This window comes from Dasypus novemcinctus, chromosome 10 (genome assembly GCF_030445035.2).
Source record: "Dasypus novemcinctus isolate mDasNov1 chromosome 10, mDasNov1.1.hap2, whole genome shotgun sequence".
Classification (NCBI taxonomy): domain Eukaryota; kingdom Metazoa; phylum Chordata; class Mammalia; order Cingulata; family Dasypodidae; genus Dasypus; species Dasypus novemcinctus.
Genome location: NC_080682.1, coordinates 65,867,073 through 65,882,016, shown reverse-complemented (window position 1 = coordinate 65,882,016; position 14,944 = coordinate 65,867,073).

Sequence of the window (14,944 nt, the reverse complement as noted above, 5' to 3'; positions counted from 1 at the left end):
AGTCTGTGGTTTCATATGACTGGCAAAGGGGTCGGTGGAACAAAAAAGGTTAAGAATCCCTGCCCTAGAGCATATTCCGTATTCTAGGCAAACTCTTCTTTAATCCCCATTATGTAGATAGAGTCCTATTTCTCCTTGATAGTCAGGATCAATCATCTCAGCCAGTACAGTAATTCCCTTCTTTGCCTATTGATTCAAAGGCACAAGGAGCTCAAAGTGGCTAGGTGGCAGTCTTAACTTTCAGTTCAATGGAATCATTGTTGTGTTCCCTGGTGGAAGCACTCCTCTTGGAACTAAGACCTGTCAACCAGAGCTTAAGGTTACAGGAACAGGAAGCAAAAATATTCCTGGTGGATCACTAGGTATAATAGTGAGTAGTGCCACTCCCATTTCCATCACTTGATTCCTGGACACATGAATCCTTGCTATGGAGAAACAACACTATGGAGTGGTTGCTGATTTAGAGCATACACAGTCTCCTTGAGAACATTGCCCTCACCCTGCAAGTTATTGCCACCTAGTTGGCACTGTAATTGAGTCTTCAAAAGGCCATTTAACCGTTCTGTCAATCCAGCTGCTTCAGAATGATGGGGAACATGATATGACCAGTGAATTCCATGGGCTTGTACACCATTCCTGCACATCATTTGCTGAGAAATGGTTTCTTTGATCAGCAGAAATGCTGTGTGGAATGCCATGGCAGTGGATAAGACATTCAGTAAGCCCAAGGATGGTAGTTTTGGAAGAAGCATTGCATGCAGGGAACACAAACACATATCTGGAGTGTCTATTCCCATTAAAACAAATCACTGCCTCTTCCATTTTGGAAGGGGTCCAATGTAATCAACCTGCCAGCAGGTAGCAGAATGATCAGCTAGGGAGTGGTGCCATATGTGGGACTGAGTGTGGGTCTCTACTACTGGTAGACTGGGCACTCAGCAGTGGCTGTAGTCAAGTCAGTCTTTGTAAGGGGAAGTCCATGTTGCTGAGCCCATGCATAACCTCCATCCCTACCTCCACATCCACTTTGTTCATGATCCCATTGGGCAATGATAGGAGTGACTAGGGAAAGAGGCTGAGAGTTACCCACAGAGCGGGTCACCTTATCCACTTGAGTATTAAAATCTTCCTGTACTGAAGTCACCCTCTGTTGAGCATTAACATGGGACACAAGTATTTTCATGGTTTTTGCCCACTCAGAAGGGTACATCCACATAATTCTTCTCCAGACCTCTTTGTCACTTATTTTCCAATCTTTTCCCTCCAAGTCCCTGATCATCCAGCCAAACCATTGGCAGCAGGTCATGAATCAGAGTTCAAATGTACCTCTGGCCATTTCTTCTTTGAAGCAAAATGAACGACCAGGTGCACTGCCTGAAATTCTGCCCATTGGGAGGATTTGCCCTCCCCAGTGTCCTTCACAATGTCCCAGAAAGGAGCTGCAGTGCTGCAGCTGTCCACATTTGGGTGGCACCTGCATATCATGCAGAACCATCTGTAACCCAAGCCCAAGTTCTCTCTTCTTCAGTCAATTGATTGTAAGGGACTTCCCAAGAAGCCAAAGCTGTGGGCTGGGAAAAAGAAGGTAATATGGCAGAAGTGGTGACCATGGGTTTTTGTGCTACTTCCTCATGTAACTTACTTGGGTCTTAAGGACCCTCTTGAACCCTATTTCATATGTACCACCTCCACTTTATTATGGAGCACTGCTGTGCTCACCCAACTTTATGGTTTGGTGGGTCATGATAGGCAATTCAGGTCTTATGGGTAACTCAATGGCCCTTGGTTAAACATTCAGTCTCTACTAGGGCCCAAGAGCAGGCCAAAAGCTGTTTTTCAAAGAAGAGTAGTTATCTGCAGAGGATGGCAGGGCTTTGCTTTGAAATCCTAAGGTTCTGTACTGTGATTCTTATATAGGGGCTGCTAAAGTCTCCAAGTGGCATCTCTATTTGTTACTGACATTTCGAGCACCATTGGATCTGCTGATCTTATGGTCCAAGTGGTAATACAGCTCACACAGCAGCCTGGACCTATCACAGAGCCTTCTCTTGTTCCAGTCCCCAGTCAAAGTTAGCAGCTTTTCTGGTCACTCAGTAAATGGGCCAGAGAAGCACACCCAAATGAAGAACGTGTTGTCTCCAAACTTTGTGCCTCTTTCTGGGTCATAGGAGGAGCCAGATGTAACAGTTTATCCTTCACTTTAGAAGGGATATCTCAACATGCCCCACACAACTGGACACCTAGAAATTTCACCAAGGTAGAAGGTCCCTGTATTTTTGTTGGATTTTTCTCCCATCCTCTCTCACACAAATGCCTTCCCAATAAGTTTAGAGTCATTGCTACTTCTTGCTCGCTAGGATCTATCAACATGATCTCATCAATATAATGGACCATTATGATGTCTTATGGAAGGGAGAGACAATCAAATTCCCTGCAGACATTATTATCATATTGGACTGGAGAATTGATATACCCCTGAGGCAGGACAGTGAAGGTATATTGCTGACCTTGACAGCTAAAACCAAACTATTTCTGGTGGCCCTTACTAATGACAATTGAGAATAAAGCATTTGCCAGACCAAAAGCTGAATACCTTGTGCCAGGGGATATGTTGATTTGCTCAAGAAATGGTACCACATCTGGGACAGCCACTGTGATTGAAATCACCACCTAGTTATGTTTATGATATTCTACTGTCATCCCCCAAGATCCATTTTCTGCACAGACCAAATAGGAGAGTTGAATGGGGATGTGGAAGGAATCACCAGTCCTGCATTCTTCCAATCCTTGATGCTGGCACTAATCTCTGCATTCTCTCCAGGAATCCAGTATTGCTTTTGATTTACTATTTTGCTAGGTTGGAGCAGGTCTAGTGGCTTCCACTTGGGATTTCCTACCATAATAGCACTCATTCACAAGTCAGGGATCCATTTTAGGGATTCTGCCAGTTACTGAGTATGGCTATTCCAATTATGCAATCTGGAACTGGGAAAATAACCACAGAATGTGTCTGGGGACCCACTGGACCTATTGTGAGATGGACCTGAGCTAAAACTCCATCAATCACCTGACCTTAATAAGCCACTACTCCGACTCTGACCAGTGGCCTGCAATGACATTTTGGGTTTCCTGGAATTAATGTCACTTCTGAGCCAGTGTCTAATAATCCCTGAAATGCCTGATGATTTCCTTTTCCCCAATGTACAGTTTTCTGGTAAAAATGCTGTATATCTTCTAGGGGAAAGCTGGGAGGCAGATTGTCAGTACAAGTTTTTTGGCATTTTAATAGGATCCTTCACCAAGGGGACCTTTATGAGCCTTTAACTCACCCTTTCTTTCATAACCATGTCCAGAGCTCTAAGACTGGGGTTCTTAACAAAAGATCCATGAACTTGAAATGAAATTCAAGAAAACATTATTCTTATTTGGATGTGTTGGTGTGGATATGATATATTTATTAAATATTACACAGTATAGTGTGGACTTAGTAAGGGGTCCTTGGTTTTCACCTGAATGGTAAAGATGTCCATGGAACAAAAGAGGTTAAGAACCCCTGATCTAAGAGGAGCCAGCCAACATCAATGTACCTTTTGGTTCCACAAAACTCTGTTAAGGTGTTGAAAACACTCTCACCCAAATACTTGCTTCTTATAAGCATCAAATTAGGGGAATCCAGTGGTGATAGTTTGTGAATCTCCATTGCCAGTTCATGCCATGGACTCTTAATGGCATCTTGATTATTAGAAAGGGAGTCACTAGTACCCTTGAGTCCAGTTAGAGTAGAGAGCCAATCGCAAAATTCCTAGAACCTCTTCAGAAATCCTACTAATAAACTATATAGTTGTTTTTTTTTATTGTTAACTTCCCTTTACTAAAATGTAAGCTCCTTAAAAGGCCTTGTCTGTATTGTTCTCTCATGAATCCTGAGTACCCAGAAATTCTTATCCCATAATAGACTCTCAATAAATTCAACTAACATAAATTTAGGGGTAACTTTCATCTTTAAAATTGATTTTTAATTGTGTTTTTTCTGGCTAAAACTTAAAAAGTAATAGGTCAATATCATGATTTTCAAACTTTCTTGAAAGACTGAAATATTTATCTATCCCTGAACACATTTTCCCATGTAAACAGAAACTAAAATTTATATTCCATCTTATTAGATTCCCAGTTTGTGTTAACTAAATGTGACAGTAGCTAACCTTTTATTCATTCATCCCACATACATTTAACAATTGTTGAAGAAATATTGACACAAACCTTTAAGAGGCAAATTTCAGATTCCATTTATAAGGAGTTAAGCCATCAGAGAACATTATTTAATATTAAAACAGACTAATGATATCACAAATATACAGTAAACATGTAGAACATTTAAAAGGAAGATCCCCATTAAAAGGGCAAATGAAAATGATCATAAAGATTCTTCATTGTCTCTTAAGTCCCAAGAAATGTCCCATTCTAGGAAGGCAAAGGGGGAAATCATCAAAATGATCCACAATGACTTTAATTTTGCAAAATAGTATAAAAGAAAATAATTCGTTTGATTTAGGCTCGAAGACATAAAATATGGTTCTTAAATATTCATCAAAAGAGGAAGGGAATCTATTGTGTCAGATACTTTTGTGTATCGTCTTATTTTGAGATTAAATAGCCTTTAAAAATTGGTAAAATTAGATGGTGGTAGTCCCATTCTACAAATTTTAAAAATGATGCTCACACAAGTTAAGTGCTTTGTCTAAGACCAAGTTCATGCAACTGCTAAAGTGGTGATTTTAGAATCAAGTCTAATCCAACGTGATTCTAATACTATGCTCTTTATATTATTTCTTCCAAAGGCAGTTCCAGGTTATCAACTTTTCCAGATTTGTTGGGGAGACTTTTCAAAAGTACTAGAGAAAAATCTGGTTTCTCTACCTTAGTGTCAACCTGAAAATCATTAATCAACAATCTCGAGTTGTGTGGAAAAAGGATAATCAAGGGCCCTTGTTTAATCCCATGATATTGTCGTAGTCTCAAATGCCTTATAAATAAGCTAAGAAAGTTTCAATTAAATTCAAGAGAGTTTTAATATTGAGTGAATTCTATTATTCAAATTCTTTGGAAGCACACTCCATGCACAACATAGTTGACAAGCTCAGTATAATTTTTTCAGTTACCGTGAAAATTCCTTGGGCCCCATTTCCTAACGATGCCATTATTTCTCCCATGACTAAGGCATTGCCAAAATGAATGAATTTTGCATATTTTCTAAACTAAAATCCAGTAACTATTATTACTACTAAAGGGATAAAAATAAATGTGCTCTATCCTCAAAGGCAGTATTGCAAGAAAACTTAAAATTTGTGCATAGTTTAAAGGAGTGGCTCATCTGCAGCCATGATTTGGGTGATGATGTTCTCAATAATGTCACAAACTGAAGACATTATTGTCCAATTAGTAAGCAATCAGGTGGTAATAATGGAGGCTCAGCCATCTTGATTATAAGCCACTCACCCTTCTTCAAGAGCGGAGTCTTTCAGAGTTGTTTGTGTGTGTGTCTTCAGGGATTATACTCAACAGATTTGATTCTCTCAGTAGGTAACTTACCAGGCCTTGCATGGTATTTGATTTTGGTTTATGATACATGGTCAATTCCTCATAAAAAGAATTCCCATCAGGATTTAGATCCTCAGATATTTGTTTAAAAATTATTTATTAATTATTAATGGGAAATGTTTCCTACACATATTATATCAGACAAACCTGAATTCAAATCTCAGCTCAGTTACCTATCAACTCTTTGGCTTTGGGAAAGTTAATTTATCTCTGAACTACAGTTAATTTTTCATGAACTGGGAATAATATCTAATTCGTAGGCAGGGCATGGGGAGAGAGGAAAGATAAATGAGCAAAATTTGCCAGCTTATCTTTCTGTAGGAGTTTTAACTCCTTTCTGGAGGAGTGTAAAGATTTTTCTCTGGCCCTCTCTTTCTATGGCAGGGATTGGAGGGATAGAAGCAGGAACTTAATTAATTTTATTTATGTATCTGTTTTAATTGAAGCTGTTTTTTTGGTGGCCCTGCTTATGGTTTGGAAATGAATTTATGAGAAATTAAATGAGATAATAAATATCAAGTAATTGATAATAATTAGGTACTTAATTAGTGGCAGTTTTTTATTAATAATGAAGACTAAGGAAGGGCATTTGATTCAGATAGAGTTAAATTCAAAGTTTTGCTTAGTCATTTTCTATCTTTATCCCCTGAATAAGTAATTTCATTTCTTTGATATTCAATTGCTCATCTTTAAAATGGAAATAAGTATGATATCAGGCATAAGGGCTAGAGATATGTGCCAGCTACATAGCCCAGAATTGAGCATATCATAGGGACTTCAAAATTGTATCTACCACTATAAATATTGACAATTATAATATTTCAGAATTTGCACCAAAAACTACTGGCACTGTTCTGGAAACAATAAAAAGTCTATGGTAAAATAAAACAAGAGCTCCTTTTCTATCATCTGTAATTATTTGCTTTCCAATTCTGGGGAAAAAAGACTTCTCATTTAGAGTTCCCTAGTTTTTTGCTGTATTCTATGTCTCTAATGTCTAGAATATGAAATTCTCCCTATGTCATTTAACGATTTAGTGTTTTGTTTTATTCATTGTTATATTCCTTCATCTTTTTTTCTTTTTAAAATGAGCTCTTTGTATCTTGGAGTGGAAATGTCCATATAAATGTGCTAAAATTTTTGGCTCAGCTGCAATCTGTCCCTCAAGGATGCAGCTGAGTTTGTTTGGTGATTCTTTAGGTATTTCCAGCCATTATATCTTTTAAATGGCTTCTTTTTTTACACTGTAGTAAAGTAGGAGTATGGCCTGTTTTGCAATGTTTTAAATTCTCCCAGATCAGTATTATTTCAGCCTGCCCACAAAGCAACAGTATTATAGAAAAACACAACTAGAATTTGGGGAACAATGTGTAGGAGAGCACATTTGCAACTGACCTTACTATACACTCTATTTTAAAATTCTAAAAGATCAGAAAGAAAGAAAGATTTATGGCAAACATTCACAATTTCATGCCTTCATAGGACTAACATGAGTTGGAGAAGTTAATACCTGCCTATATTTAAATATTGCTATGCCTGGAAATAAATATATGGATGAGATTATAATATGTGTTTACTGCATTTCAAGTTCTAAACCCCTTTCTTTTTCCTGGACAAGTGTCCTTCCAAATTTTTAGACTTCAATTGAGAAGTAAGAAAAACTTGGATAGCTGAAGTTTTTCTAATGGAAAAACATAGGTTAGTAGCAAAATTAGCAATTAATTTTTTTAAATTGCCATGAATGTAAATTAAAAAGCTGCATAATTTTCCTGAAGAAGGATTGGACTGGGGTGGGGAAGGTACATCTAATTCTAGGATGCTAAAGTACCACTGGGACTGGGTAAGCTATTTTCCAATTTTCAGTATTTTTTAAAATAGTTGATGCAAAGAATTTGGAATCTAAAGTGAAAGGAACTGAGCTTGAGCCCAGTTCAAACAAAGTCATCTGTTGTATGACCTTGAAAAAAACTCTTGAGCCTCAGTAACCTTTGCTTAAAAAATGAAGATGATAAAACTTCACAGATGAAGTTTCCATATGATTATATATTATCAACTATAAAAGCATTATAAAAATATACTTGGTAAATATAGTCATCAGGGGAGGCAGGGAAAAATAATAAAAGAATCTTGAGCTTAGATGTCAAATGGAACTTAATTTCATTTTTGCTGTACTATTTACTAAATGAACAACTTAGGCTGGATACTTAACCTCTCTGAGTCTCAGTTTCTTCTTTTGTAAAATAGGAGTATCTTGAAAGGTAGTCAGGAGCATTAGACAATATAATTAGACAATATAAACCAGTTCTAGCATGGTACCTGCCATATAATAGTATGTCAATACATATCAGTTAATTTCTATTTTCGCCATGGGATGTATTAATAAGGGAATCATTTTAATAAAACAAACATTTGTTGCATGCAACTTACAAGGTTCAAAGCAAAGTTTTGTGGAAGTATGCAAAGACAAATGAAAATTGGTTCATAACACCAAGATATCCATAATCTAGTCGGAGTGGAGATGGAGAGATAGTCTTCTATAAATATAGGCATCACATCACTTACGACTTATCATCCTAATCAGGGACAATTTCACAGTGTAAAGGATTGTGCAATGATACTGAAACCAAAGCATAAACTGAGGCTGTCCCAAGCAAATAAGACACCTGGTCTCCCTCTCTGTAAACAGCGTATCAGGCACTAGAAAGAGAATAAGTTTGACTGACTTCCTTCAATTGCTTCAGGCCAATTTTTAAGCCAGTGATTGGAATTTGTTTCTGATTACAGAAAGTTCCAGAATGTTCTGGCTCTTTAGCCCACTGTCCTTGGCAATGTACGTACTGTGGAGATATATGAAGTTAAGAAAGGGCCTAGGGAAGCGGACTTGGCCCAATGGTTAGGGCATCCACCTACCACATGGGAGGTCCACAGTTCAAACCCCGGGCCTCCTTGACCTGTGTGCAGCTGGCCCATGCACAGTACTGATGTGCGCAGGGAGTGCCGTGCCATGCAGGGGTGTCCCCCACGTAGGGGAGCCCCACGAGCAAGGAGTACACCCCATAAGGAGAGCCGCCCAGAGTGAAAGAAAGTGCAGCCTGCCCAGGAATGGTGCCGCACACACGGAGAGATGGCGCAGCAAGATGATGCAACAAAAACAAACGCAGATTCCCGGTGCCACTGATAAGGATAGAAGCGGTCACAGAAGAACACACAGCGAATGGACACAGAGAGCAGACAACTGGGGGCTGGGGGCAGTGGGAAGGGAAGAGAAATAATTTTTTTTAAAAAAAGGGCCTATTCTCTAGTATTCTCTAGAAAAGCACCTTCCACATTCACACACAAAATTTTCACCCTTGTGAAAGAAAACCCACACATTGTAACTGTCATGCTTTGACATGCTGATTTTGGCTGGTAATTCTGACTTACCTATTTGTTTATTTTTATTCACCAAAGAATGAAAATGCCCCAAATGCCCACTGAATTGAAGTTAAACTCACTGTAGAAGAGGGAAATATGAAAGAGCAAGTAGACCTCATAATACCTAAAAATGGAAAAGTTTATGTTTGGTCTCATCTGTATTTGTAAAATTTATGACCTTTACATAATTTACCAATAAGGATTAAAGGACTAGTGTTCCTACCCAAGACGAACAATCTAAATTTTATTAAAAAGAGGTCTGTCTGTTAATCTATTTTTTCGCCTAATAATCTCTTTCTCCAAGAGAGATCTTATATTGATTAAAAGGTCTGGCTTTTAGTAAGTGACTGAACTTGCAAATCTGACATGGAATATGAAAAAAAAGTGCTTCTGAAAATTAACTGGTGACCTTGTAAGGCAAAACTAAATATTTAGTTTTAAGAGAACAGAATGTCATGGAGTACAGATCATGGCTGTGGACAATTCTGGATTCTTTCCCAAACTCTGCCCACACTACAGGTTTAAGGAAAGTTATAAAAACTTTGAGACTGTTGTGATCTGTAAAACAGGAATAATACCATGAGGGAAAGTTGTGAGGATTAAGTAAAATAATACTTTAAGTAGTTAAATTATTTAATACGGTACAGAATCCTCATCTGTACCGTATTAAATAATTTGTTATTTAAACTACTTAAATAAGTAGTCATTTATTATTTAACTGCTAATTACTTAAATAATTTGTTGTTTAACTACTGTGGATCATTTTGTCTCCTGCATTAAAATTCATAGATGCTAATATATAGGAATATCCTCCTTTCCAGATCTAAGTGTTTAAAATTTTACTTAAAATGTGCACACAACCCAAGACTGTTTTTCTTTTAGTTAAGGATTTCTTTTTGGACTTTGTCTTTTGTTAATAATTATTTTATCTAGTAAGAAGATGTTGCTGCCCTTCTACATCAAAGGTCTCTGTTCACAAGCATGATGTAAATTTACATAAAGTTTTATGAGTGTATGAATAATAAAGCTCTGCCCCAGGAAGTTATTAAATCTAGTCATTATCTGACTGGGAAGGGAAAGAAAATATCACTTGTTAGAATAAAAGAGATAGTTTCAGTAATTTCTAGGATCTGAATCATCTTACATGGAAACTCTCTATAAGTTGACACTGCCCATCTTCTCAGACACTGAAAGGTACATTGAGAGGGCATATCATGCAACCCCATACCCATGGCCATCCTGTGGGAAAGAGCCTGGAGAAGAGAAGAGGAGAGGGGAGGGGAGGGGAGAGGAGGGGAGGGGAGAGGAGAGGAGAGGAGAGGAGAGGAGAGGAGAGGAGAGGAGAGGAGAGGAGAGGAGAGGAGAGGAGAGGAGAGGAGAGGAGAGATTAACCTTTGTGGACTACCTACTCGCTTTGTGCCCATCAAACGGCTAAACATGCATGACCAATCCAGACATCATCTGGGTGTCTTGAAGATAGTCTTAATTTTCTCAGAGTGCCATTAAATATACTAACTATGGATATCTAGAGACATCGAAATAATCGTGTTAATTATCAGAGGCTTATCTGGTCTATAGTCCTCAATTTCTCCAGCTGGAACATGAGGCTAGATAAAGGAATATTTAATAACTTGGGGACTGGGGACGGTCTGTTAAGATATAATGTTTGGGAAGTAGATTTGGCTCACCTGTTAGAGTGTCCACCTACCACATGGGAGGTCCAGGGTTCAAACCCAGGGCCTCCTTGACCCGTGTGGAGCTGGCCCATGCACAGTGCTGGTGCATGCAAGGAGTGCCATGCCACACTGGGGTGTCCCTGTATAGGGGAGCCCCATGAGCAAGAAGTGTGCCTGGTAAGGAGAGCCGCCCCATGCAAAAAAAAAGTGCAGCCTGCCCAGGAGTGGCACCACACACACACAGAGCTGATGCACCAAGATGACGCAACAAAAAAGAGATGCAGTTTCCAGTGCCGCTGACAAGAATACAAGCAAACACAGAAGAATACACAGCGAATGGACACAGAGCAGACAACTGGCAGGAGTGGGGAGAGGGGAGAGAAATAAATAAAATAAATCTTTAAAAAAAAAAAGATACAATGTTTAACACCTTGGCAAGAACCCTACTGAAGAGTGAAAATTCGCTAATGGGATGGCACTTATAAGACTGGAGACAGTAATGGCCCATGCTCAATTTGAAATGCTTGAACTGCTAAGGCAAATGGCAGAGAAAGGGACTAAAAGTCCCAGGGGCCACTGACTAATCCTGAGAAAACATCAGACAAATGCAGATTGAAGGACATTCTAAAAAATATACATGAGTAGAACTCCTCAAGACAATAAAGGTCATCAAAAACAAGACAAGTCTGAGAAACTGCCACTGTCTAAAGTAGCCTAAGGAGGCAGATGACTAAATGTAATTTGGTATTCTGGCTAGGATCCTGGGATTGGAAAAAACAATTACGTTAAATTAAGGAAATCCAAATATAGTATTAGTTTTAGTTAATAGCAATGTATTACTATTGATTCATTAGTTATGACAAATGTACCTTAGTAATGTAAGATATTAACAATAGAAACTAAATGTGAGGTATATGGGAACTCTCTATACTATCCTTGCAAGTTTTAAGTAATTATAAAACTATTTTACAATGAAACTTTTAAGAAAAAAAGAAGCCTTAGAACCATGTGCATACTGGAGAAATATATTTTGTGAAGCCAGGACACCCAGAATAGGATAGGTTTCACTGGAAGATCTAGAAGGTATAATATTCACCAAAGCTAGCAGAACTGTGTTGGAGAGAGAAGCATCAACATGTCTGAGATAAGATGGTTGGAGGTGCTGTCACAAAACTTGGCTCATTGATAACAGAGGAGATGCTGTGGGTCCCAAAGCAATAAAAACAAAGTGGCATCACTTAAGTGCCCAAAAAAAGATAGTCACAATTATCCTAATAGCCAACAATTATCCTAATTATCCTAATAACCAGAGCAGCTGTCAAAGGGACTTGACCCAATAGTGTTGTGGAGATGGCAAACAGTAAACAGAAAACAGCACCCCTAAGGGCACCCAAGACATGGTGCCAATGAGGGTATTGCTTAACATATATAATCTTTAGAAAATAAGAATGGATGAATGGGAGGACTGAGACTGGATACCTCAATGGGAATGTCTCTTGCCCATTTCCTAGCCCAGAGAGGGTTTTCAAACAAAGAACTCACTGTTTGAAAAGGTGGCTAGATCCAAAGGATGAAGGACACTGCATTTTTATGGCAAGTATGTATTTTAATGATTACCCCATGCCTTCCCAAAAAGGACCACTGGCAATTTGTTTGGGTAACTACATGCTAGGAAAAGAACAACCAGCTATTTCAAGGTTTACTGAACACCTTTCTGATCTGAGTTGACATTCATTCCTGGAAACATGAACCATCAGCATGGCCCCTGACATGCGGTTTTCAGTGAGTCTACTGGGTCCATGAAAACACCCAGCAGTCATTTCCCCAGATCATGAAATCTTCATGTGATTAATATCCTTTGCAGTTGCAATAACCCCACTGTGTGTGTTTGGCCTATCGTATAATTGCTAATATAGTGAGAATATCAAAATGAATGCCTCTGAAACTACCTCCCAGTCCTTTTCAAGGTAGTAAATAAAAAACAACATTCCATCCCAGGGCAGATGGTAGAGAGATTAGAGACTGAAAGCAGGCATGGGTACCCCTAGAATAACTCCATTTAATTTACCTATTTGGGCTTCTGGAAAAAAAAAAAAGTGGAGCCTGGAGAATGATGTAGACTATCATAAGTTCAAACAAGTGGTAACCACAATCACAGCTAATATGTCAAACAAATTTTTGCTAGAGCAGATTAATATAATATGCCTTTGGGTACATGGTGCATGAGTATTAATTTAGCAAATGTGTTCTTTTCTATCCTATAAGAATAGAATATCAAAAATCATTCCATGTAATTCTAACTCTAACTCAGATACTCCTCTAGCACTCAGAAAGATACACAGATGAACTGAGATTAGTTAAATGACATAGTCAAGGTCCCCTTATTAAAGAAGAAAATGAAGAGAAACAATGCTTAATCATATTCATATCTCACAAATCCAATTAGATGAGATCAGATGAGATAAAAGTATCTGAAAAAGAATTTTTAGGAGTAATGTTTCCATCTTGTTGAGCTACCTTTTTCTGTTCTTTCCTTTTTGTGACTTTGAAATACAGTTAATAAAAAAAAATTACATTTGAAATAAAATGGACAGTGGTATACATTCACAGTTTTACCCCAGAGCTAAGCTAATTCTCCCTCTCTCTGTCGTAATTATATTCAGAAGTCTAAATAGAACTTAGACTGGGCTGTCCCAGCATCCTACAAAATATCATACTGATATAGTACATCTTTGATATATTGATTGGTCAGAATAAGCAAGAGATAGCTAGCTTGCAAGAGCCCTTGTTAATATATAAATGTTGCAGAGGGGAGTAGATAAACCCTATGAAGATTTAGAGACCTGCAACTTTAGTAAAATATTTTAGGAAGGAGATGTCAGGGATATGCCAGGGCATTTCCTTAAAGTACAAGATAAGTTGTGTATATTGTATCCCTCACCACAAAGAAACATAATTCCTGGAAGTCTCCTTTTCAGGATACAGCCCATTTCGCACCTAGGAATACTGCTTTGGCCCATATATTAAATGTCATGAATGGGTGTCAAATTTGAATGTGGTCCAGAAAAAGAAAGATTTCTGTAATAGATATAGGCTGTAGTGCCAGCAGTTCTACAACTTGGACCACATGATCTGTTAGAGATGCCAGTGTTGGGAAAAGATGAACTGAGGAATTTATGAACGATCCCAAGGGGAGAATCACAATGTAGGCTCCTAGGTTCTGGACTCTGGTGGAAACAGAAATTTGGCCATACAAACCAAGTTGCTGTATGCTTGGAACTTCCATCATGAACAGATTTCTGTTGGATACACCAAGTCAAAAGTCATGAAATTCCATCAGAAAACCATTGTAAGATAAAAGTGGTATATCCAGAATTGAGCACAAGGAGGATGCTGCATGAACAGATAGAATTAACCCCCATATCACCCACTATGGTTGAACCAGCACATCTTCTTCAGCTCACACCAATAGCTATATGAGGGACTGAAATGAGGACAAAAATGCCCAAGTTTGGTTTAAGAATGGGTCTGCTCGCTATGTGAATGGAAGATGAAAATGGACAATGACTGCAATACAGCCTCACAAAGGGGTCATTGCCAGTATAGCACTGTGTCTCAAATAGATGAGCTTTGATGGATTACTTTGGGCAAATTGATTTTGGCCTTTTCCATCTTGGGAGGCTCAGTGATTCATTCTCACAAGAATGGGCATTTAATCCAAGTATGGATTTATCTTTTCCTGTCCACAAAGCTCAGCCTGTACTACCCAAAAGAGGAGCACTGCCTTTTTTATTGATTTACATAGAGATAAGATTTTACTAGGGCTTTTAGAACAGACTTTATTTGTAGTTTTGGGGGGTATTGGGGAAGGTGTGGTTTGTTTACAGCATGGCAAGGCAAAGAATTTGAAATTGAATACTAGACTTCACTATTTTCAAAGATTTTGGGGGTATTTTATATTTTAGTTTGTCACCCCTCTCCCCTCCCTTCCCCTTCTCTTCTCTCTCCTTTCCTTTCCTTTTTTCTCACTCTTCCTTCTTAGGAGCAAAATCAGTCCACCAGCCAATCAAATAAAAATCCTTGCATTTTCATCTGCAGAGTAATTCAGTTCTGTATAGTTCCTGCCCCCTAATTCAGTTATGGGCCCCTCGTAGGACCAATAAAACGTGTAAAGAAGGATTTGAATTAATGCTGCAAGCACCTCAGTCTCTATCTAGTCTTAGCAAATATAAACTAAATATAATACTTAATTATCT